General features: G+C 44.7%; 1 protein-coding gene across 1 annotated transcript in view; it reads right to left on the reverse strand.

Moving 5' to 3' along the window:
- ptprdb (protein tyrosine phosphatase receptor type Db) overlaps positions 1-25,151 on the reverse strand; it is a 171,875-nt gene that overhangs the window by 102,042 nt on the left and 44,682 nt on the right. Inside the window, 2 exon segments of the mRNA XM_079336999.1 lie at positions 18,714-18,759; positions 20,078-20,153. The gene's annotated coding sequence lies outside the window, so the exon portion shown is untranslated.

The following is a 25,151-nucleotide window of genomic DNA, read 5'->3' on the forward strand; positions in this document are numbered from 1 at the left end:
AAATAATCCAGCACCGTGCGTCTGTTTCCCTCCCTCCCCCTCTCTCTCTCTCTCTAACTCTCCCTCCCTCTCTCTATCTCTCTTTAACTCACCCTCCCTCTATCTCTCTCTCTTTCCCTCCCTCCCCCTCTCTCTCTCTCTCTAACTCTCCCTCCCTCTCTCTCTATCTCTCTTTAACTCACCCTCCCTCTATCGCTCTCTCTCTCTCTCTCTCTCTTTCGCTCCCTCCCTCTCTCTCTCTCAATCGTCTGTCGAGCTCTCGCTCCAATAATTTCCTCCCCGGTGAGTATATGAGTCTGTAAGGTAGCTGTTAAATCCCCGCGGTGTGGGTAGCTGGACCCAAGTTGGCTGCAGATTTAAAGCTGCAGACGCCGGGAGTAAAACATGCGACGTTATGTTTGTCATATTGTGAGTGTATGCGTGCGAGTGCGCGAGCGTGTGTGCGCGAGCGTGTGTATGGGGCAGTCTGTTGCAGGCACAGTGATCACTCCCTCCCCCGGCGGAGGGACGAAATAGCCCTTTCGGATTGATCAATGAACGCATATCATGTTATCTTAAAGCCTCATGTCCCATGGTTTATTCAGCCTTAATATTTCATGAAACCGATAGCACACTGACGCCAAGACAACTTTAGAAATAACAAACGAGTGCAATCGATAGGCTAAAATGAGACGCTTCAGTCTAAAAAATGTAATGTTGTCGAACCCGGGTCTACCAACAGATTTAACAGGTTTTGGGATTATGCAGTTTTTGCTTTTTTTTGGAGATTAAGGGGTAATCAGAGGTAGAATGTATCCCTAAAGATCAGTAAAATATCTATTTCTTTTTAAAAAGGAGCCTAAACCAACATTCACCTGGAAATTTCATTTAAGGCGAACAGTTTCCAAAGTGTGGTCAGAAAAGAAATCCATGGGGTTCATTAAAATCTCCACAGAGGAGAAATATTTAACCAGTTTTTCAGAATAAAAAGTGAGGATTAAGGGAGTTTGGCATTTTAATCTAAAAAGTTTCTCTCTTATAGCCACGGTGCAGACGGTCGTATGATGAATCTAAAATAAAATCCAAAAAATCTTCCCAGATGGGACTAATGCTTGAAGCGCTTAGGGCGCACAATGTGATTATAAACCTACCAGTAATAATCATGTGAGAGGTTTAACTTTGTGTGTTTGTGCGTCAGGCTGAGTGACGTGTGCTAAAGTGTGCAGCCTCTGTGACTTGTATAAAACTTTTAAGAGCGTCAGGATCAGCTGTGCACGGACAAAGAGGACAGAACAAAAAGGACTAAGGGTACGTTCATGATGATGAAACCACACGCACACACATAGACACACAAACGCGTGTGCGCACACACACACACACACACACACACACACACACACACACACACAGACTTATCAGGATGAGCTGACCTAGAACACCAAACACAATCAGCGCTGCAGCTGATTCCCATCAGTCCAATGTAAATGAGACAAAGGAGCGTAAACATGCTTTTGTTGCAGAAACTCCTCAGTCGTTAACACAACCTCAGCCTGAGGAGGGATGGGGGGGGTCACACACACACACACACACACCAGAGACAGATGTTTTTGCACACATATACAATGGGGTTGTGCGCACATTAACAGCGGCCCCACACACACTCGAAAAGATAACTCACGTAAGAGATAAGGGGGATTGCTATCAAGATAACTTCATGGCTGAAATGGAACCTAGAGCTGGGTTTGATGGCCATCACACACACACACACACACACACAGATTTACAGAATTACACACAGGTTTGCAAAACACACTTGGAACGAGCTGCTATTTCGAGACCATTTAGAGCTCGTATTCTTCTAAAATTGACGTAAATGCCACGATGAAAACAGGATTTCATATGATGTCGTTGCAGTTGTTTTGTTGCTTCACACTCCAGCACCCTCTCTCTGTCAAAACACATCTACACACACGATCTAACAGCTCCACTGATAAATATGTATGGATGTGTGGGTTCAATATTCAGTGCGTGTGTATGCATGGATGCTTTCTGCATGTGAAAAACACACGACTGGCCACACACTCCCTGCAGCCACACACTGACAGCGAACCAATTTATTAGTTTCAGCCATGCATAAACTCCACACTGTGTGTGTGCAGACACAAACACCTCTGTGTTCTGTAATCCTGCATCTAGTCATGGACTGGAGAAAGTGACAACTGCCTCTCCCCTTCAGTGCAGTGCAGAGATTCTCAGCTGCAACAGTGTGAGCGAGTACGCTTCATAAGAAGATCCAATGTGTAGCACAGGATTTCTATTTTTTTTTAATCTATTTGGAGAAGCTGCTTTTTTTCTGAAAAAACATCCTTCTGATTTCCGGTTTCCAGAAAGGTTTAAAAAAAAAAAAAAAGTGTAAAATACATTTACACCTTTTAAAGATTATCTTACATGGAAAATGGTGAAAAGTGTACGTTTTCATGGACTTAAAACAAATTCTATTCAGCAGCTTTTTCCTTACAACTAAAACACAGACTTGTACAAAAGTAACGTAGCTCAAACATCACGTGCGGGTGAGACTGATTCTGCAGCACGCACGGTTCTCTGACTGGATTTTCCTGATTTGATAAACTCAAGATGTTACAAGATGATACAATTCCTCATCATCGTCATCATCACGTGGATGAAGCTCGTTCCAAAACGAGGGTGAACTTTGCGTTGGTTTTCACCCGTAGACGTGGAGTCCAAAAACACGTGGTTAGCTTGTGCTAGCATGCTACATGAATTGCCTTTCCGTTCCGTGGGCTTCAGGTGGCGTGAAGTCCTGGAGGTGGGATGGTGTGTTTACAAAACGCAACGATCAATACTTCAGACTCTACCTTTAACTGCATCAGCAATAATAACTGATCTGAAGGAGGGAAGAGCCACAAATGAAAGAAGAGGAAAATTCAAAAGATGCTCAACATATACAGTAAGTCTCATGGGACATTTCTCACCAGAGACTTTATGTAAATATGGACAACATGTCTTCATCTCTTTCTGTTGTACAAAATAGAAGCCAAATTCCTCCTCTGAGGTGGCTGACATATTACGTTGGTCCCACGACTTCTCTGCTAGCTAGATGACACAGAGCGTCAGAGATCCGTCAGGTCAGCCTCGAGCAGACGTTAACGTTGTGTCAGTTGATGATGTATATGATGCATATGAGATATGATATGACTCTTGTGCTAATCTGGTAAATAACGTCTAAAGCTGCCACATTTGTCAACTGAGCTGTCGACCAGGACAGATAACCAAATTAAAGCTAGCGTTTTTATAAAAGTTAAAATTCTCCACTCCTCCGATCGGCAACAAAACAGGTTCATGAAGTTAAACAAGCATCACTGACTTTAAACTTTCTGCACCGGTCAAGATCTTTCAGTAATTTAGGGGTTTGTAGTTTCCAACACGATGACAGCGAGTCTTACTTTGTAATGAATTGTGTTTAAGTGCAAAACAACCTACGTTTGTTTACGTTGGTGGAATACTTTGCTGTGCTCATAATGACAACACACATGAAATATTTCAAGGGGAAAAGAGCACCTTAAACATGTGAAAGGTTTGCACGCTCGTGTTGTGTTTCCACTCACTGTGAGTCAACATTGGCTTCAACAAGCAGAAGGTTTCACATCTGGTTAACCACCGAATGTTCCCTCCAAGGAGGTTTCTGTCCCTCTTTAAACTTCCACACAAGAAAGAAAGATTGACGAGAACATTGCTTTCTAAATTATTCATCGGTTAAGTCAGCTGACAGATCATAAATAAGCAACAATTTTCCCTTTTTTTTTTAAAACATTAATGCCAAAAAAAAAGATTGGAGCATATTTGTTGGTTGTTGTTATTATGATCTCTATTTACAGATTCTGCAAAAATGTACAAGAGCAAGCAGAACATAATCCCCAGTAAGGACAGCTTGTTGTATCCTCAGGATTATTTACTTCTTTCTTAAAACAGATATTCATCCTGGACTGAACATTTCAACCGTAGCACATCTGCTTTACCTGATATCACGAAAGCCAATCAGTGTTTCGATACATCCGAAATGATCGATCTGACATCCAATCAACAAACACCTAAAGTCACGTTTCACCGTCTCTTGAGAACGGACCTGCAATGTTATTCATGCAAACTTAAAGCAACATTTCCTCCTCTTTCTTTTTCTCTGTATTCCTGCTAATCCACGAGTAGTGACAGTGTGAATGTGGCAGACGTAAATGACACACGAAAATAATTGCTGATTGGTTTTGAGATTTCTGTTTAACTATCATTTATGGGAGAAAATGAATATTGTCTCATAAGCTCGGGCTTTGGGAAAATGTGATGAGTTTAGCCGGGCATAACAGACCAAAGATATGATTAATTGAGAAAGTAATCATCAGACCATCCAGGAATGACAATAATAGATTTTTGCAAAACTTTATAAACACACGAGGCCTGTCCCTGATTACAGAGGACTTACAGAGTCCATCCTGATTCGTCGGATTTTGTCCATCACTTCCTGATTGTTTGTTGTCTTTACTCTTATTGGTCCATGTTCTCATCAACAACACAAGAGATCAACCATGTCATTAACTGTCATCTCGACTTGGAAATAACAATTTATTCTCTGATAAGACTTGATCCATCACTATCTTTTTTTATTCATTAAGTCTGCGTTTAAGGAAGAACAGGGGACTTTTTGATCCAGTAGGTGTCGCCATCGAGCACCAAAACAACTCCAGCTGCATTGTTGTGTTAGCATGCTAATGTCATGATTTAGTTCTAAGTTTCCTCTTATTTTAATTCTCATTGTTTCTGTGTTAATTGTTCTTAATGTTTCTTGATTCATAGTGTAGTGTTATTGTGTTTACTTGTTTAGTCTTTATTGTTTCCAGTTTTATTCTGTCATGTCTTCTCCCCGTGCTTCTTTGTAGTTCTCTGTGTTGTCTGGTTTCCTGCCTCCCTGTGTTTCCCTCCTGTCTTGATTACCCTGATTAGTCTCACCTGTCTCATGAGTCTCAGCTGTCTCATGAGTCTCACCTGTCTCATGAGTCTCACCTGTGTCTATTTAGTCGCAGTGTTTCTTCCCCTCTGTGTCACTTCATTGTGTTGTGTGGTTTGCTGCTGCTGCTGTTTGTCTTTTGTCTCCCTGCTCCAGTGGATGACTTTGTTTTTCTCCTCCTGACTCTGCTGGATTTATTAGTTGAGTAAGTTTATTTTTGCCTTTTGTTTTAATAAATCTTTTGTGTTTCTAAACTTGGGTCGTCCTTCCCTGTTTTTTAACCCCACGATCTGAGACAGCTAATCGATTGATTCGACCACCACAGCAGCCACAATCTCCACGTTTGTCCGACCACCGGCGAACAAACAATGATTTTTGCTAATTACCATTTTGTATCTTCTCCAGATCATCATATTCCACCAAAAACAAGTCCTCCAAGGTCCAGAGGAAGATTTAACACAAACACATTACATCCATAAAGATCCACCGATTTCTTCAAATCAACCTCCTTTGTTTCGCTGACATTTTGATGACACCTCATTCGGCCAATTACGGCCTTTGATACACAGTTGGCAGTCTATGACAGCCAATGAGAGCTGTCATTTAAAAGAGGTGCCTGCCTCTGTTCTGACGGAGTGGATTACTTTACGTCGCTCGTAGCCAATGAAATCCTCTAAACATGGATACGCTGCTTCTTTCAGAACTGCATTCAAAGTTTTAATAAGGTGACCAAGATTGAGGCAGCGAGCCATGAACTATTCAGAGAAAACAGATCTATTGAGTTAGAATTAGACATCAGTCACTTCGTCCAAAGATTCAAACATTTGGGGGTCAGCCTCTCCACGCACTCTCACGTCGCCCTCTGTGGCTGCGAGGCTGTTAAACGTGCTTTACACGTAAAAGCTACAGAGGGCTTTAAAGTGGAAAAACACAACATGACGACGAGCAGAAAATAGTCTTCAAACACATGAAGAGCGAGCGAGCGAGCAGGTTCTTCACCTTGAAAGTTCAGCTCATGACTTGTGAGAGTGGTGCAGAGCCGCGGCCCATTAAAGCCATGACATTTCAATAATTGCCTCTAATCTCAGCACCATAGAGAGCCACCCACACGCACCACGTACACACACACGCCTTAATCACTGATGCTTAATGATTAATGCCCCACATATACACTTGACCCCCTGCCCTCCCGCTGACACCTGACCCCGCCTCCACGCACAGATATGCGTACAGTCAACTTCTCCTGAAGCTTCAAAGATTTATGACTCCTCCCTGCGACAGCCACGCGTGCCCTTTTCTTCGCGCTGTGGAAATGTTACACATGCACACAAATTCAGACATACAGGTACGCACCCAACACACGAAGGTCGTTACGATACCAGAATGCTAAACTTCAATATGATACATGTACAAATCTAGCGCTGCCAATACCTCGTTCAATACCACAGCAACCGAAAAGTCCAAGTCATCAATAAAGGATGAGTTATTAATCTCCAAATGATTCTTCTTCTAAAAAAAAAAAAAAATTCCTGCACACCGCACTAATACATCAGCAGTGTTTCAGTATTGAGACATCATGTTTGACAGTGTCACCTGCTCTGACCTTTTTTCTGTTTGTAAGAGATGTTAACGCAACTCTAACTCCAAAAGGTCTTAAAGCACGCCGTCGTTGTGGCTGCTTTAAGAGAAAACTGGACTTGATAATTTTTTGAACCCCTTGACGCCTGAATTTGTTTCCAAGTATTACAACTTTTTTTTTTTGTTTTACATGAGTTTTTGCTTTCAAGTAGATGCTAAATTAAGTTTAGAATGTTTATTTGAAAATAGCACATATATACAGTAGATATTACATAAAAATAGCACATCATGGATGTTGTTCTGTCTCCGACTGGTCCTATGAAACAAACTAATGCGTGCAAAAGTTTCCTAAGTATGTACTGAAAGTGCATCAACCGGCAGTGGAGGAATACGGACGCTATTTTAGCTGCATTTGGGGCGGAAGCAGTTTGACGTCAAGGGGTTTTAAAGCTTGGCTACTTTACAACATCACTTCAGATTATTTGTGTAGCGCCAATTCATAAGAAGGGTTATCGCGAGACGCCGCTGAGGTGGAGGTCGGAGCATGACTGAGGACGGCGGTGGTTGTGGCGAGGACACGGTCCGATGGTTGTAGGCTGGGCGTCAGGGACGTCGGGTGGTAGTAGTGCCAGATCACCTCGATGTTTTGCACAACTTTGTGACACTTCCTTCGTTAAGTCAAAGATTTGGCGTTCACCATTTTCATTCGTTTTCTACCCAGAGAACGTGTGAGGCTGCAGACAGCTGCACAGCGTCACCAGCTCCGCTTCTATTAAAGGTGGCACCTTCCACGGCTGCACCTGGGCTACAACTAGCATAATTTCATTGAGGCGGGAAACTAATGCAGCTAACAGAGAGAGCGGAGTCAGAGGGAGGCAGGAGGGGAGAGGCAGCAGGTCGACACCGAGATAAATCCTGATCTGTAATCACACATTTAGATAACACAACAAGGGTAAACAAGGATAACAAGATTTTATGTCCCAATTTGCCACACTCCACCTTTTATTTCTCTTCTATTCAGCTGTTCAAAGGAGCTGATTGTGTCGTTGTGACTCCTGTTGTAAACATGTTGATTTACCTCAACAATAGCAATCTTCCTCTGGCTTGGCAAAGCAGAGAGAGAGAGAGAGAGAGAGAGAGAGAAAGAAGATAATTCTGAGTCTCTGGAGCCGCAAAATGATCAATTTAGCTGAGGCCAGAGCTGAAGCGTGTTTTTTATCTACATATAACGCTGAAAAAAAAATCTCCATTGCTACAATTGATTTTCACAGACACAATACGGCTGAGCTCAGCTGAGCTGAATTATGTGATAAAGTCTCAGAATGTTAAGCAGCATTTACAAAAGGAACAGTGAGGGGGAACATGCTGTGATATGCACTTTAATCATGCTCGGGAGACTGATGTGCTGACTTCTACACAAGGTGGGTGTGTGTGTGTGTGTGTGTGTCAGAAAGAGTGAAAATGACAGGCAGAACACGTGAGCGAGCAGCCTAAAGAAGCTTTTATTGAACACTAAAAAGAGAGAATAGAGTGATGAACATCCAGCCGGCTCTTTTCACATCCAGGAAATTGCATTTGGGAATATTGAGCTGGCTGGTTTTGATGAAGCACACAAGCCCTCCTCTACACACGAGCACTTTTCTTTATTTCATGGCAGCGTGTATTAGCAATACAGAAAAGATCATATTTACTGAGTCACGCATGCCACACGCACGCACACACGGGATCTCATTTGCTCCGTGTGCATGCGTTGGATGAGCACTCTCTGCTATTGAGAGAGCGGAAATGAGAATCGGTGCAAACAGGGTGAGAGAGAGAGAGAGAGAGAGAGAGAGAGAGAGAGAGAGAGAAAAGAGGGGCGGAAAAACAGCGAGGGAGGAAGTGACAGAGAGAGAGAGGAGGAATATGCGATAAGGTGAAAGAAAGAAAAGGCAGAGAGAGTGTGCGCAGATGAAGAGGGCGACGTTCCCCACTTGGCATCATGGCTGTTGCTGCTGATGCAGTGACGTGAGAGAACACATCAGGATTATTTTTCCGAGGAGGGAGGGGGGGAGGAGGAGGGGGGAGCGCTCGGTTTGGAGCAGATGGAGTCAACAGGTACCGTATAAAACGTCAAAGCACAGAGACCATTAAGCACGGCTGCTGACTCCTTCAGAGTGAACGACGAGCTAAGCAGCTGTCACGCAAGCGAAGAGCAGCGAGGCTGCATCGTGTGGGAGCCTTGAAATGGGTGCATAAACCCTGGGACTGTAAAATGAGAAGCACTGGGAGGGGTAATGTGAACGAAACAAACTAACTGTATAACGGTTTCACCTGTGCATGAGCCTAATGTGTCAGTGAATGCACATGGAAATGGCATAGAAAGCTCATTATGCACACGTATAGTAGAATCGCAAATGACTGTTTACATAGATGTGACAATGACGGGGATCTAAACTACAAAGAGAGCTGTCAGTAACAGACCGTACTGTACTCACTTGACTAGCAATTACCCCCGTACACACTGCAACAAAGGCAGACAGCAAAATAAAATACAATCAGTGCAACTCACACTTTCACATACCCACGCTTGCACACACACACACAAACTGAGGCAAACACACACAAACTGAGGCAAACACACACAGGTCATGGAGAAGTGGCTGTCACTGTGATTGGTTCCCGCTGCCGAGGGCGAACCCACAATAGCCAATTATCTGTCATTATACACCACAGCAGCTCCAGCAGTCTGGATTCCTCTGCATGTGTCTGTGTGTGCGTGTGCATATATGTGTGTGTGTGTGTGTGTGTGTGTGTGTGTGTGTGTGTGTGTGTGTGTCATAGTGGGGGAGATTGGCAAATTGCTAGTTACAGATTTCAGCACTAAAAGAGGAGAAATGTGGAAGAGGAGGAGGAGGAGAGAATTTGAGGTGGCCATGCAGAAATGAGGATGCAGAGTGAATCTAAAAAGAGACAAAGCAGAGATTGGTGATTATATTTGACAGTTTGAAATGATGGCATCGCAGGGAGCCTCGGACCTCCGCTGAGCCGCCCCGCCGTTGACAGATGTCTGGTGACCAAGACGTGCTCGATGCAGCGGGACCGGAGCGTTAACAGCCACAGATTGAAGCACTCGCTCTGTGCAGAGCTGCTGCTCCATCATGTCTGAGCAGTGTGCGGCCTGATTTTTTGAAACATTATTTGACAAGGTCTAGCATGACAGCATCATTCATCAATTTACCTCCAAGTTTAGGCCGCGCATCCTGCAACATCAGCGTCGGTTTACAGCAACACGTTGCTTATAAAGACTGAGATATTTGTTTCAATTAACGAGATGGGTGGTGCCGAGGTGAGCCGTGACCTCTTATTGTCTCATTATGTGGTTTGAGTGTATTTACATCAAGCTAGGAAGTCTTCCGGCCTGCAGGAATCCTAATCTCACCACAGAGATGGCAGGAAGTTCCTACGAATATTAGAGGGTGTTTTTTTTTTTTGTTGTTGTTGTTTTTTAAAGTAGAGACAAAAATTGTTTTGCAGGGTTTGAACCATTAATGGAGGGAGCCTGCGTGCGCTCTGGAGGCTCATCGGCAGCAGCCGCCATGCTGGAAATGCTGTCTCAACCTAACTTTCAGTCAACCTAGCGACAGGCTGGGAGCTGGAGCTGAGGCCTCTACATCACATCCACCTGTCAATCATGTCAGCGACATGCCTCACTATGGATAGCACATATTGTTTATGAAATAAAAAGGGATGTAACCCCCTGTAGAGGTTGTGCGCCCATAAGCACAATAACTAATCAGACGAATATCATTTTTTATACCAGGCTGTAAACATGTAAACTTTCTGTGTTCCTGCAGGCAGCCTCATGTTAGCCTCATTTTTCAACACTGGAGGTTTCCGCTCGTTAACATGGAATGACAAGGAGGGAGAGGAGACCGCAGTCAGTTCATCAAATTAAAAACACACACCGTGTAGGTTTGATCATCAAGTTTAAACTTCACCCCAGTCGCAAACTTTGCAAATTCAGAAAGTCACATTTTATCAACTTGACATTTTAAACTTCACCACAGATCACATCAACCTTGGATACTTCCTGAGTGTGAAAAATTCAACAGTGACATCTAATTGAAGCCGAAGTGAGACTTAAGATAACGCGGCGTTCTCCAAGTTTCATTTAAAGTTCTTTTACAGAACGCTCTACAAAGGCCTGATGAAGCTTTTAAAAAGCTGTTCACAGTCACTGTGGATTAGCCAAAGTAACTCAAACATGAGAATGACAAGGTACTGTTGAATATTTAAAACTCAAAGTATTTCCACTTTGTTGGACTTGCAGACGAAACTTCATTCACTTTGATATTTGGGTCGACAGAACTTTGAAAAGAGAACATTTCTAAGAAAGATTTTCAGTGATTCAAGCAAGCTAACAAACTAAAACAAACCACGACCACACCTCTAAATATGTCAATGTCAGAATAACTCCTGGGCTGACTGAAATCAAAACAGGTAACAGATCAAGCAACAACAAAGAAATGAGCTATTGATACCAAATAAACTCTCAGAACCAGACTTCAACATTTTAATTTCTTCTGTAAAACCTGACGTTTATACATGGAAGTGCCTCAAGTGGCCAACCAAGGAACTGCAGTTTGGTTGCCACTTCACGATGTAGGTTGCCACTTCACGATGTAGGTTGCCACTTCATTAAAGTTTCTGTGCACCCACACAGGTGTGTTTCTTTTTGGGCCGTGTGTTTTCCATTTACTGGTCAGGGCAGCTGAGGAGGACATGCAACAAAAGGCCGAGGTCGGATTCTAACCCACAGCCGCCACAAATGGTGCATGTGCAGGATCAGCTGTATCAGCGCTGTGTGTGTGTGTGTGTGTGTGCATGTCTGACTCATACTGTGTGTGTATGGGAAGCTCCCGCTTCTGAAACACCAAAACCCAACGTGAACTCACAAATTCAGACACCTATAGTGACTCCTCCCTGAATGAATATGAAGGGACAAAGACATGATGAGCCCGTCTGTAGAATCCCAGTCTGCGCCGCACCTGTGTGGGAGGACATGTAGACGTTTACAGCTGCTGACACGAGCTCTAACCTCTCCAGTTTCTAAGAGGCTGATTCAGACTTCTCGACTGAGAAAGGTTTGAGTGAAGTCTCTGTGTTTTGTCGCCGTTGTAGAAAAGGAAAAAAAAAAAGCAGGTTCTGGAGGTGTTTTATGAACACGCCTCGCCTGAGTTTTGGCGCACATCATGTCGAGAACTTCATGGTGAGGCAACGTCAAGGTTGTCTTCTCTGCTCTTTTCAGGCAGATTGGATTTCAGATATAAGCCCGACATTTTGAAGTTAATGCCTCGTTGTACTTCTTCTTCTCTGCAGGTCGTTCATCAGCTCATTGAGATTCCTGAACGTAATGTAACACTGTATGGGGGGCAGCCATGACACCTCTGCATCTCTCCGTCTGCCGTACAAGTTCAATAATTGATCACTAAAGCTGCTTTGCTTCCCAATTGCAGCTTGAACAGTGCTCGGTCAGGACGCATGAACACAAGTCATCACCACTGACCTCGGAATAAATCCATCGTACTGTACGGTCTGAATAGACATCCAGTGTGTGTGTGTGTGTGTGTGTGTGTGTGTGTGTGTGTGTTTATGAAGTATAATACTGATCTGTCTCTGCCTGTTTTACAGCTATGCTCCCATAATCCCCATCCTAATCCACTGCCTGTATGTGTATCCGTGTGTGTGTGTGTGCAGGCGTTGTCTTTCATGTCTGTCTGTCTGTGTGTGTGAGTGTGTGTGTGTGTGTGTGTGAGTGTGTGTGAGCGAGGCCTGGTATTTAAGCTTCAGGCTTTCACAGGGCCTCTCTTTCCCACGCCTTCCTCACTATATGTAATACCACAGATCGCCCCTCCAGTCATCCACTCCTCTCCATCCGAGCACTCAACACAATGGCCTGGACGGAATCACTCTGCACTCAGCTGTCAATATCTCCATTAGCCTTTCAGTCGCACGGGGTAAACACAGTGAAAATTGAATGTTATGGGTAATAACAGTTTTAAATAAGCTGATGAAATGGGCGCCGTGATGATAGGAGAGAGGGCTGAGAGTGGTTCAGATGGAGAGAGGTGATTATTTAGATGCCAGGAAGGAACAGCAGAGTGAGATTGTCTTGATCAGATCCTTGTTTTTATTCATCACTTTGAATGTAAGTCGAATCTGTATTCTCACACCGGATCGTTTGCCTTTCATCTTGCTGCCGTCCTTTCTTAAATATGGCTTCCTCTTCCACGACAGTTCTCCACCTGTCTGTCACCACCGAGCCCTCGCCGTTCCATCACCTCCCCCCCCCCCCCCCACCCCACCCCCCACCTCCTCCCGTCAGCCTCAGATCACATGATCAGCCATCGTCCGGTCAGCGTGTTGGGTCAGGCTCTTCATCCCTTCTGCTCAACCCTGAGCTTCAGTTAGATCAGCGTGTTCATCCCATACGCCTGAGATGAGAACATCAGCCGACGCCTCCACCACCAGTGTCTGAACTCCACGGGTCGGGGGGGGGGGGGTGGGATTGATCGAGCTGCTGCTGCTCAGGGCTGACAACTTCGATCACTCTATCTTCCATTATAGATATCGTTTTTTTCCCCGTTTTGGTCGCGGGTGGGCTGAAGCTACGATGGCGAGCCCAGCTGTGATGGGGCGTGAGGCGGGGTACACCCTGTACTGGTAACCAGTCAATCCCAGTGCTGACATATAGAAACCAGCCACACTCAATTTAACCTAACGAGCATGTCTCTGGACTGAGCGAGTCAACCCACATGCGCAGAGGGAGAACTTGCACAGACAGGATTTGAACCAGGAACCTTCTTGCTGTGAGGCAACAGCACTTAGTGTAATTCAATATGGCAGGAGTGAAATCAATCTTTATCTTTGATTCATTCTCTTGTGTCTGATGATGGAAGTTTATCTGATTAGCTGTAACAGCTGGCTTTACTCTCTAAATAAAGAAGCGTCTTAACGGTTTTTTAATCGGAGCCTTTTAAGCAACCATTGAAAAGGTCAGGGTTCACAAAAGGGTCAAAAGGTCACAGAAGCATTCAATAATTACCGAATTATATTCACCCCAACTTTGTTTTTCGAGCAACACATTTTTTCTCTTTTCAGTTTTTAATCTTTTAAAAAATTTTTTTAGAATAAATTCTAATAAAAGCGATAAATAATACTTCTTCATTGGAAATCAAATTCAGCCCTGTCGTTCCTGCAGTGGATGAGGGATGTACTATCTTTTCTACCTTTGGAGAAACTGAGATATAAGATATGTAAAGCCCACAGAAACTTCACCTTCACCTGGAGTCCCTTTGTAGAATTTGTAGAAGGTTTTCCTTTTCAATAACATACTTAACACCAGTTGTCCAGGATAATTAAAAATACTTTGTAACATACTTGAAATATCAATCCACTCAACATATGATGAGAGGTCCCTGTCTGACTATTTTTGTATTTGCTCTTGAATGTTTCTGTTTATTTGATTTTATTTCTATTTACGAGCCTTGAGGGGTGGTGGGTGTTTTTTTTTCTTCTTTTATTTACTTTCCTTGTGTCTATGTTTGACAATTGTATTGTTTGTTGTTTGTTCATGGAAAACTGCAAAATAAAAAAGCGAAAAGAAAAAAAAAGCTATAAATAAATGGATCCATTACAGATACACTGTGTTCTTGTACTTGACAGTGTAAAGCAGAGAGGAGCAGGTGGAGACGAGACAGAGACGTGTAATCCATGTCAACAGCCAGACTTGAACCAGGAACATCAGAATTTCATGGTCAGCAGCTTAGACCTCCAGACCACCACGGTGCCCCATTGAGACCGCCCTCTGATGTGGTCACGCTTAAAGAGCATTTTCACCGTAACAATGGAGGAAAGAAGAGACAGCTTTAAGAGTACGAAAGGAAGGAAGGAAGGAAGGAAGGAAGGAAGGATGCACAGACTGACAGGAAGGAAGGAACGAAAGAAAAAAAGAAAGGAAAGACAGAAAAAAGAAGGAAGGCAGGAAGGAAGGAAGAAAGCACAGACATACAGGAAGGAAGGAAGGAAGGAAGCATAGAAAGACAGGAAGGAAGGAAGGAAGGAAAGAAAGAAAGAAAAAAGAAAGGAAAGACAGAAAGAAGGAAGTAAAGAAGGACAGGCAGACAGGGAGGAAAAAAGGAAGGATGGAAGGAAGGACAGACAGACAGACAGACAGACAGACAGACAGACAGACAGACAGACAGGACCGAGGGGTATCCCCCCCCCCCCCGACTCAGTCTTTAATGAGTGTATAATCGTGTGCTGCTTGTTTTTTTTAAGTGTTTTTTAATGACATTTCGTGTCTCGTATTGTTCTGTGTGTTGTTGAGTTTTATGTGTTTTAAAAGTCCAACCGGGGACAGGTTTACTTTCTTTACTTGACTCAATACCAATAAACATTTAATGAATGAATAATTAAATAAGAAGAGAGACAGAGAGAGAGAGAGAGACAGAGAGAGAGAGAGAGAGAGAGAGAGAGAGAGAGAGAGAGAGAGAGAGAGATCATGTGGAGGCATGTCGTCAGTATTTAAGAACAGTGCTCGGTGATGAATAGAGAGAGGAGTAAGAGGTTCATGAGCAGGACCCTCAGCAATGATAATCCCATTAGCACTGTACTGCATGTTAAGCTCTCCACTAATGACTGATGTGTGTGTGTGTGTGTGTGTGTGTGTGTGTGTGTGTGTGTGTGTGTGTGAGCATGTGTCACACGTGTAAGCCTGAGCAGTTGTGTGTGTTCTGTTCGGACCATCCTAATTATCAGATGTGACTCATGTGAGGGTAATTAAAGCATCTGAGACAGTGGGAACAAGGCTATGAATGACCCAGAAATCTGCAGGCTAATGAAGCGATAACACACACACACTTACACTCTTCTTCCATACACACACACACACACACACACACACACACACACACACACACACACACACACACACAGACAGACAGACAGACAGAGGACAGGGAGAAAGAAACAGAGAGTGAGGTGGACTGAAAGGGGAACAGCCTGCGTTCCAGAGAGGTGTGGGAGGAGCTGTCAGGAGACGCTCCGTCAGCCTCGGCTCTTCTGCCTCCTATGGAATAATCTGGCCTGCTCTCTCTTCTCCGTCATATCTGGCCGCGGCTCTGCACGGCGCCGCGGTCCGCTTCCACAGGCGTGGTGGATTAAGCTCGTCTAAATTCTCAATTGAAGAATCATCTAGGTGTAATCCCTGTTGTGAAGCCGGCCCTGTGCGCCGCGGCTACATTATATCTCTCGTCATGACTGTTACGTAAAGACGCGGGCCGATTCAGGAGACGAGCGTGAGGACTGTTTGCCTGTGAGAGAGCAGCGAAGCCTCGGGGGGGATTTAAATTGTTTCCTAAAATGAGATCGGTTCACTTGAGGTGCCCCCCCCCCCCCCCCCCCCGGGAATCACAGCCCTGACAGGATGTTTTTCACCTCAGTGATTAAAATATTAAAACGTTAATGCACCCTGTCGCATGTTTTTTTTTAATACTCGTGCTTCCTACTCGTCCATATTAACATTTCACATTTACATTTCATACTCTTTTTATTTTCCCTGTTCTACTTAACACTCGTCTTCTCGAAGGACATCCATAACAAACAGGAGGCCAATCAACGTGTACACATGCGCATATGCAAAACTGAACAGGTGAAGGTCAAGGTGTCATCAGGATATTGTTCTGGTTGGTTGTGTTGCGTACGAGAGACCGTCGCTCGCTCTCTCTCTCTCTCTCTGCAGCTTGAGATGGAGAAAAAGGGGAGGAGGCCCAGAGCAGAGGCCTTGATGAAAAATTGATGAAAAGATGTTGCCGATGTCACAGAGTCCGACACTGTCGCATGTAATTGGATGTATTGAAAGCAGCGCTGAGTGTTTGACTTGTGCTAAAGAGGGGGGCTGGAAGGAAAAAAGTCCCCCCCCCCCTCTGCAGATAAGAGAGAAAAATGACAAATGAATGGACTGTCACATCTCAAATCTTGATGTAAAGTTGGTTGTTTGTGTTCGTACATTCTGGCCGTCGGAATAATTATCAGTATTTCTTTTTTTTTTTTAACATGGGTAAAAACACCATAAACTATAAATATGTATAATTGACATTTTCTTGGCAACCATTTTTTAGAATAAATGCTGTTTATGTAGAGGTTGCCAAAGTCGAAAAAAAAACAACCCATTTTTAATTAATAACTTGTCCCAAATTTCTTTTTTTTGTGATGTTTATTTTTTCCATAAAAGTTGTTTCCACGGTGATAGCGCTGGGATTTGATCAGAGCTCTGTTTGGCAGACAATCACAGTTCAGATATTTGAAACAGAATCAGAGCAGAGCAGTTGTTTCCAGTTAAAGATGACACACACACACACACACACACACACTCTTTGTCCTGTGAACTCTCCTCACAGTCAAACTCTGAGTTTCGACGACAAATGATGTGGAACCCACAGAGAGCCCTTAAGTTTATTATGAAGCCTTATTCCGGGGTTCTTGATTTATTAAAGAACGGAAAGGACAACCTCTCGCCTCGCATCAAGTTAAACTATTTTAGAGCTCCCCCTACTGACTGACTTCAGTTTAGCTCATAAACCCGCCTCCTCCATGTTAACAGATGGGACACGAGTCAAACTGTCAAATAAAATTACAACTCAAACACATTTTCACTTTGGTTGTGACTCACAGAATTATCACACAGAGTCGTGTTTAAATCACCTTTCTCTGTCTTTTGAATCATTATTAGTGATTTGATGCTTTTAGACGCACTAACTCATTTCATTCATTCAAATCACAGCTCAAAAACAACCTTTGAAATGAAACAAATCCAACGTTTGAATACAAATTCTTTTTCTCTATATTGATGTTTTGTTGTCTGTAAAGCACTGGTCAGCTGAGGGTGTTTTTAACGTGCTTAAAAAAACAAACTTTTATTTTATTTCAACTTCAAGAAAGCCATATTTGACAGCTCTGTTCACAAACGCAGCTCCTGTGTCGCTGTGTGCACCAGATTAGCCGATTACGCAGAAGATTAGACATTGAGACATTTTCAGAGGAAACGTATCAAACACCAACACGAGTGACTCAAGTCGACTTTCTGCTGTGGACTCGACCAGTATTTTTGACATTTTCATCAATAAATTAAAAATAGTTGAATTGACTTTATTGTCCTCTTGGGGAAATTCTGTCTCCACAGCACCGTTGTGTTTTTGTCATCGGTGTCAAACGTGCCCATAACGGAAGGATTTTGGCTTCATCTTTGTGAACCATGGGAAAGATGTCCATCTGCATACACAGATACTCGAAAGTCTTCCGGAGAACGGCGTCTCAAAATGATCAGAGACATAACTCTGAGCCTTGTTCCTGGAGCTGCATGGTGCTTTTAATTCTCTCTGCTCCCAACAGCAGAGGGCAGTTCTCCTGCTTCGACCAGTTTGCACAACAGCTCCATTGACGCAGCAATTTAAGTGATAAGTGATACGGAGAGCGACCCACTCACGGTGTTAGTCTGTGAGGCGGAGGAGGTTACCCTCAGCCCACGCTGCAGCCATCACCCCCGTCTCTGTAGCTCCTACGCAGACTAGCTGTGTGTGTGTGTGTGTGTGTGTGTGTCTACATGATAAACTGTGAGTGCGAGTGCGTTATCTTGATCAAATTCCCAATTACACAGATGAGTGTCTCTTCAATTCCACGCTCTTTGTGGAAAGACACAAACAAACAGACATAAACGTCCCACAAACACACCCACACGTGTGCATGAAAAACAGAAACACACACACACACACACACACACAGGCCGGAGGCACCGAGCACTTCATTTCCTATTCCACCCCCTCTGTTCATGCTCAGCACCCTCATACTCCACTCTGGCCTCCCCAACACTCAACACAGTCACTATGGAAACCTCACACAGTGGCGCTGGCAGCCAGAGGGCTTATCATGTCGTTACAACATCTGTCAGAGAGCAGAAACACACACACACACACACACACACACACACACCCAGCAGCAAGCGGCACGGAGACCCAGGTGTCCATGAATCCTCTCCAGCACACACGTCACTCCTGCAAAGGCACGCATGGCAAAACAAAGTCCAAGGGAGGTTCCTTACCTTTGCTCATGGTTCATCCTGGAGCAGGAAGTCTGGAAAGTGGGAGCTGAAATCAAGAGATGTGAGTTTGAAGTGAGTTTGAAGCGTCTGCACACACTGATCTATGAACACAAAGGGGTTTAATATTGATTGTTATTTTTACACGGTTCTTTCTTGGCGGCGAGGAATCATTTGCTTGAAAAGCTGTCTTGGATGAGACAGGGAGATAAATGGAGAGAGGCCTACAAGGGGACGTGCCGGTAAAATGGGCCAATCTCGTCTGCTACAGGAACATGCCTGCTGGGTATGTTGCTCTGCTGCCACCTGTAGGCCAGAGCTGGTACTGCACGGAGTCTGAGGACACTGACCTCGACCGAAATCTGCTTTATTAAGCTGTGAAAGGGGGGGGGGGGGGGTTAAACTGAGTTATTGCTTGCACTTCACTGACCTGCAGAGCTTCACATGCAGTCTGATCCAAAAATCAATCCCCTCAGTAACATCTCACTTCCTTCACTGTACACCAACATGCGACTCCCAGTGAAGCAGTCTGCTCTCTTCAGCCCCCTCCACGCATCATCTGACGCTACTTTCAAAGACTTTGATGAAATCTTTTTTCTTTTTTTTTTGTTTCTGGCAAGTTCGCCGAGGCTTACTTCCAAAATTGAGTCACACACACACTAACTCCACTCTAACTGAAACTCCAGCCGGTATGAGGAAAAGGGAAAGTGCCTCTCAGAGTCACACACACACACACACACACACACACACACACACACACACAGCCTACATGCAGCCTCTGCATCTTTGAACAAACCAAAGAGGAGTGAGCGAATGCTTTATATTTAGAACGGTGACGCTATGCCAACTTGAGCGCTAACATGAGAGGAAAGCTCAGCGATGCGTTGGAGAGCTGCATATTCAATAATGTATCAGAGGCAGCGTTTTTAAAAACAGCTGGGGATCGCCGCTCTCTCTCGTCCTGTCTGCCCGTCTGTCTCTTTGCATGTCTTCCCCCCCCCATCTGTCCACTGTGACGGCAGCACATTCGGCCCGCTCCTGCGGGGAGCTGATGTTTGGTTAAACTTTCATCCTGTCGTTCATCCTGTCGACTGTGTCTTCACTCGCTCTGTCTGTCCCCGAGGACGCCCCTCTCTCTCTCTCTGTCTCTGCACTTCTCTCTCCTCCTCAGATGCAACATCCATCCCCCCTTTTTCTTTGTCCTTTTTAAACTCCCGCTCTCGTGTTTTTCTCAGCAGACATGGAAGGGCCTTTTAGCCGCATAAATCATACACAAATCTGACCCAGATTAGATCATAGGTGGGGTGTGTGTGTGTGTGTGGGGGGGGGGGGGGGGGTGAAGGTCATCATGATGTTCAGAAACGTACCTGCTTCAGTACACAGGTCCACTGTTCTGCTTCATCCTTGAAGAACGAAAGAGTAAGAAATCTCCCCAGAATTCTCCTGCGAGAGAGAGAGAAGGAGGGAAGGGAAGAGGAGAGATAGGAAAGGGATTAGGAAGGAGCATTAGCCTCTCAGAACTCGCTGCTTTTAAAGCTCTTTCTTTTCACTGGGTTCCTTGTGTTTGTGTTTATGTATTCACATTGCAGCTCCGCAGATCAAACACTTTGACATACAAACAAGTAATGTGCAGTAATAGTTAAGGTCACACGGAGATCCCCGGTTCGGCTCCTCCCTACACCGAGGGCTTTTAAGGCTTTTGAAGCTTCCGTGCCAGCTATACTTAGGAGCTGTGCAGGCTGTGAGGGGATGAGGGCCTGAGAAAACCAAGAGTGGGAAAAAGCATGCACGCCTCGGTAAAATGAGCACACACACACACACACACACACACACACACACACACACACACACACACACACACACACACACACACACACACACACACACACACACACACACACACACACACACACACACACACACACTGACGGGTAAAAGGGGTCGCACAAGGACAACGTGTGATACTGGCACAGAGTCGTTCCAAATGGAAGGAAAAAAAGTGAGGACTGTGTGCATACAAACACACATATCCAGATATTATCTTTGTTTTTTTTTTAAATTTCATTGCACTGCACTGTTATCCTGAATTCTTATGCCATTTAAGGAGTGCATCAGAGCGCAGACAGAGAGAGAGAGAGAGAGAGAGAGAGAGGAAGCAAAATAGAGAAATCACTTCTCCGGTGGAGTGACATCAGGATGGCGTCTCAGGGGACGTGGGGCGGATGGAGTTATTTTGGGTCTGAAATACGTCCTGTGTTGAACTTTGATGCCTGAAACAAAATGACGCTCAGCAGGAAAATCAATCAGCTACTCCACGTTTATTTTGCACCTTTTCATCTAGAATATGCACGTGGAGCCGTTCAAACACAGCCCATGTTTTTTTATCTTCTTATTTCTCTTTCACATGACGACACACGACTACACCGTGTACACTGTAGGCCTACTACTGCTGTTTAAAAAAAAAGAGAGAGAGAGAATTGAGGTGAGTCTGTCAGAGGCATCTGGAGCTGTCATAACACTGGTTCTCCACTAGTCTGTGCTGTTACACCACAGCTGCTGCGTGTGCTGCTGACCGACTTACTAAATAAGGGCAGAGACGATGATGGCAGCATACATTAACTGCCTGATCCGATGATGTAAAGATCTGGATTGATTAAAACACAAACAAAAACTAGGACAGTTCTTTTTATTGTTGTTTTTTCCCCCCCCCCGATGGTTCCGGTTCAGTTCACGTGAGAGTCGGTGTCTCTGCTGTACCCTCCACTCTCTCTCTCTCTCTCTCTCTCTCTCACACACGTGTGATACATTTAAAGGCTTGCACATGTGTCCACCGTGGCACACGTACGTGCGCCGCGTGTGAAAACTGGTTCACACCGTATTGTCAGCTGATGACACGTACCTCCCTGAATTCCTGGGAGAGGAATGAGTTTCTTTTCTGTAACAATGGCTGCTGACATCAGTTGGATGGTGGGGTTATTATAAGCACCGGTTTACCCCTCTGTTTGGAGGAACCAGTTTTCCTCTCCCATCATGTTGTTTTCCTGTTGGTGTTTCACGGCTCCCTGGTTGGAAACCACCTTGTTAGTGAGAATGCGCTTCACCTACGCTGGCCCAGCAGAAGTAATTAAAGCCTCGGCAGCCTCGCACGGAAGAGGGAGAGAGTTTGGAAAGCTCCAGCAATCTTTTTTTTGGGGGGGGGGTTTACAGGGTTTGCTCAATAAGCCGGGACTAGATATGTTTATCCCGTTTCATTGGACGCGGTAATTCCCCTACCCCTCGTGGTTTTCTCCCCTGATTCTTGTGTGTGATAAAGTGACACCCATGGTGGAAAGTCTGTTTGCGAACCCTTTCAGCTGCTCTGGATCTCTGCGAGGACTCCCACGGGAGAGCTTCAGAGCAGCCTTGATTCTCTTTTATGTTGATCGCTGAAGCAACGATTCAGTGAGAGTCAAAATGTAGGTAGTGCATTTTTTAAAAAGGGGACTCAGCTCTTGTTGGCGTGTCTGGACATCACCTAAAAGGTTTCTATTAGCGCTGGAAATGAGTCACGAATATTATGTAGGTCACTTAAGCGCCTCTTCACTCCTATTTCTGCACAGCGATGACCTGCACAGCGACGGCCCAGATAATTTTTGATGTCTAACCCTAACCAGTGCAGCTCAGAGGAACCCCGCCCGACTTTGGTTTGGCTTCACTCAGCATGAGTGAGACCGTCGCCTTTTAGTTTCTGTCAGCTGGACTCATCATCGATGCAAGTGGGTAAGCAGGCCATCAGAGGGCTCGTCTCATAAGGCCCCACTTTGAATAAAGTCAGAGAGCCGGGCCGTGCATAACACTGACATGCTTCCCTACTAACGCCGTCTCCAGAGAACTACAGACACAAGCTGCGACTTCCCTCATCACAGCGGAAATGAAACATGAAATGTTGAAGATCACATGCACGTCAGCCATGGGATTTTTTATTTTTTTTTTTCTGGATAAATTCTGTCCGAGCTTCGTAAACTTGTTTACTCTTTCGAGAGGCGTGTGCAGCGCTGAAGCTTTGCCCAGAATTTTAAGGAGGTTACTGCAGGTCAAGTTGGCAACGGGGACCCCTCAGAGCGACATGACACAGTTCTGGGTAAACAACTCCAGCTTGTTTACAGCTTGTGCATGCGTGTGTCTGATGTTTAAGAAGCAGACCTCTTATCAGGCCCCTGCAAGGATGACGAAGCACTTTGAGAGGCTACATGCACGATGAACTCTTCAAAAAGTCACCTCCTGCTCTCGACCTCTTGTTAAGACCATAAAACACCTGCAGAGGAGCGAGGATTATCAACATGGCTGTCGCCTGTGCGTGCTCATCCAACAAGTCGAGCGTGACACACAGTGAGATAACAGAAGAGAGGATAGAAACCCAAGTCATTCTTTAATCCTTAACTAAATAAAATAATCACTGCTGTTAATACCTCGAGTAGCATAAGTGTGGCTGTATCCCGAAGTTTGAGCCGGATTACAATGCTCCAGTGTGTTGCACGTCTCGGTTTAACATACCAAATGGTGCTGAATTCATCAGTATGGGTTTTAAGTTTCACATCTTCGGCCTCGATTGAGATTCTTCAGCAGACGTTTATCCGTCGCTCGTATCTGAAGGAGAACGCTGTTATTCACTCAGCCAACCAGCAGGAGAGCTTTGTCTCAATTATCTCTCCCCTGTATTTACAAATGCTTTTTTCTGAGTACATAAGTGCAATTTACGGCACAATGAGGCAAACTGTGAGTGCTCTGAAAGTTTAATCAGAAAGGTGAAAGAGTTTGGAAAGCTCGAGACGGCAGCCGTCTGGGACACGAGGAGACGTTCATGTAAATCCCATGAAGGCAAATCAAAAGTGTGCAGCCACAAGCCAGATATTTCTGATGTGAGTTCATGAAAATCATCAGCTCAACTGGCATCTATTCAAAAAAAAAAAAAAAAGGAAGTGCATGTCGTCTATTTGTGATGCAAGACGCCACGCGATTTACGATACATCCAGAAACAGTCAAAGAGGCGGAGTCAAGGCGGGACTTAAGCCCTCTGGCAAACAGCTACAAGGTCAAGGCCCACCTGTCAGTCAAATCACTCAGACCAATAGTCATGGAATTATTTTAGCGTTTACTTGACAGGACAGTGGCGAGCCGTCGATTGAGGAGGCAGATTGAGGAATACATGCAGGAAAGGAGCCACAGCTTGGACTTGAACCCCTTTATCCTCAGTAGGGCGCAAGCTAACCACTAGGCCATCTGCACCCCTAATCATTCGACTGTCTGAATGAATCAATAACACTTTAAATGAATTATTACAGCATGCACCAATAAAGAAATGAGCTATTAATACCAAATGAGTTTTTTGAACCCGGCTGAATATTTTGGAGTTTGAAAATGGGACCTAAAGGAGATTTCTTGGCTCTTGCAGCACGCTTCAAGTGGGACCCTCTTGGAACTGCTGGGGCTTTTTTTTTTGCTCTTTTTTCGTTGGCTTCTTTTTCCCAAACCAGAGGCTGCTGTCAAAAGTCCTCAGACATCTCACAGGTGAGTCCTTAGATTAGACAGGACACTACGAGGCAGAGGGGAAAGGATCTGTTTAACATGCCGGAGCATGAGCACAGAGACAGACACAAAGCTGTAAAGACAGAGGAGATTTGACCTATGATAGCCTCCACAAACTCCTCATACGTACGAATGTATTTCTTAATGACTTCCTCAAAAGTCAAATCAGTCACTCTCTAAGCAGACTGGCTGCAACAGACCAAATTCTTATTTTAAGTCTTTTTGACTTTGTTAGACAGGACAGCTGAAGAGAGACTGAAGACGCAGGGAGGAAACAGTGGAGGGATGACGTGCAGGCCAGATTCGAACCCACAGCCGCCGCAGCAAAGACTACAGCCGACAAGGGGGGCGTGCAACATAACCGCCTGACGTGCAACCCCCCCCTACACACTTAACTCTGTGAGGTGGAAGTGTCATGACAGAGCCAAAACAAAAACCTCCAGCTGTGAACGGCTGTGTCGTCTTTGTGATTTAATCCTATATTCTGAACGCTTCTTAACACGACACGAATGGCGAGAAAAATCACAATGACTGTTCTGCAGAGCAGCAGATGCTATCGTGTGCTCGGGGTGGCCCCCTCAGTCATGGATATATATACGGTGACAATTCTGAATTATCATTTGTTAGGTGCAACAAATTACTCAGCGGTGTCCTACTTTTAAAGACATATTAGATACTAGTGCGCCCAGGGGCCGAGAGACGAATGAGTGAGGGAGCAATAGACATGAAAGAGAGCGTCGACGAGTGGAGAAAAATGAACGAGGGCTCTGTGGTGTGGGGATAAGGAGAATTTTAAAGCAAATGAGTGAGAGCAAATGAGATGTAGGGAGGGGAGACGTGCTTCGAGAGTGGAGGGACTTTGACGAGGCTCTGAGC

This window comes from Symphodus melops, assembly GCF_947650265.1.
Source record: "Symphodus melops genome assembly, chromosome: 2".
Lineage (NCBI taxonomy): Eukaryota > Metazoa > Chordata > Actinopteri > Labriformes > Labridae > Symphodus > Symphodus melops.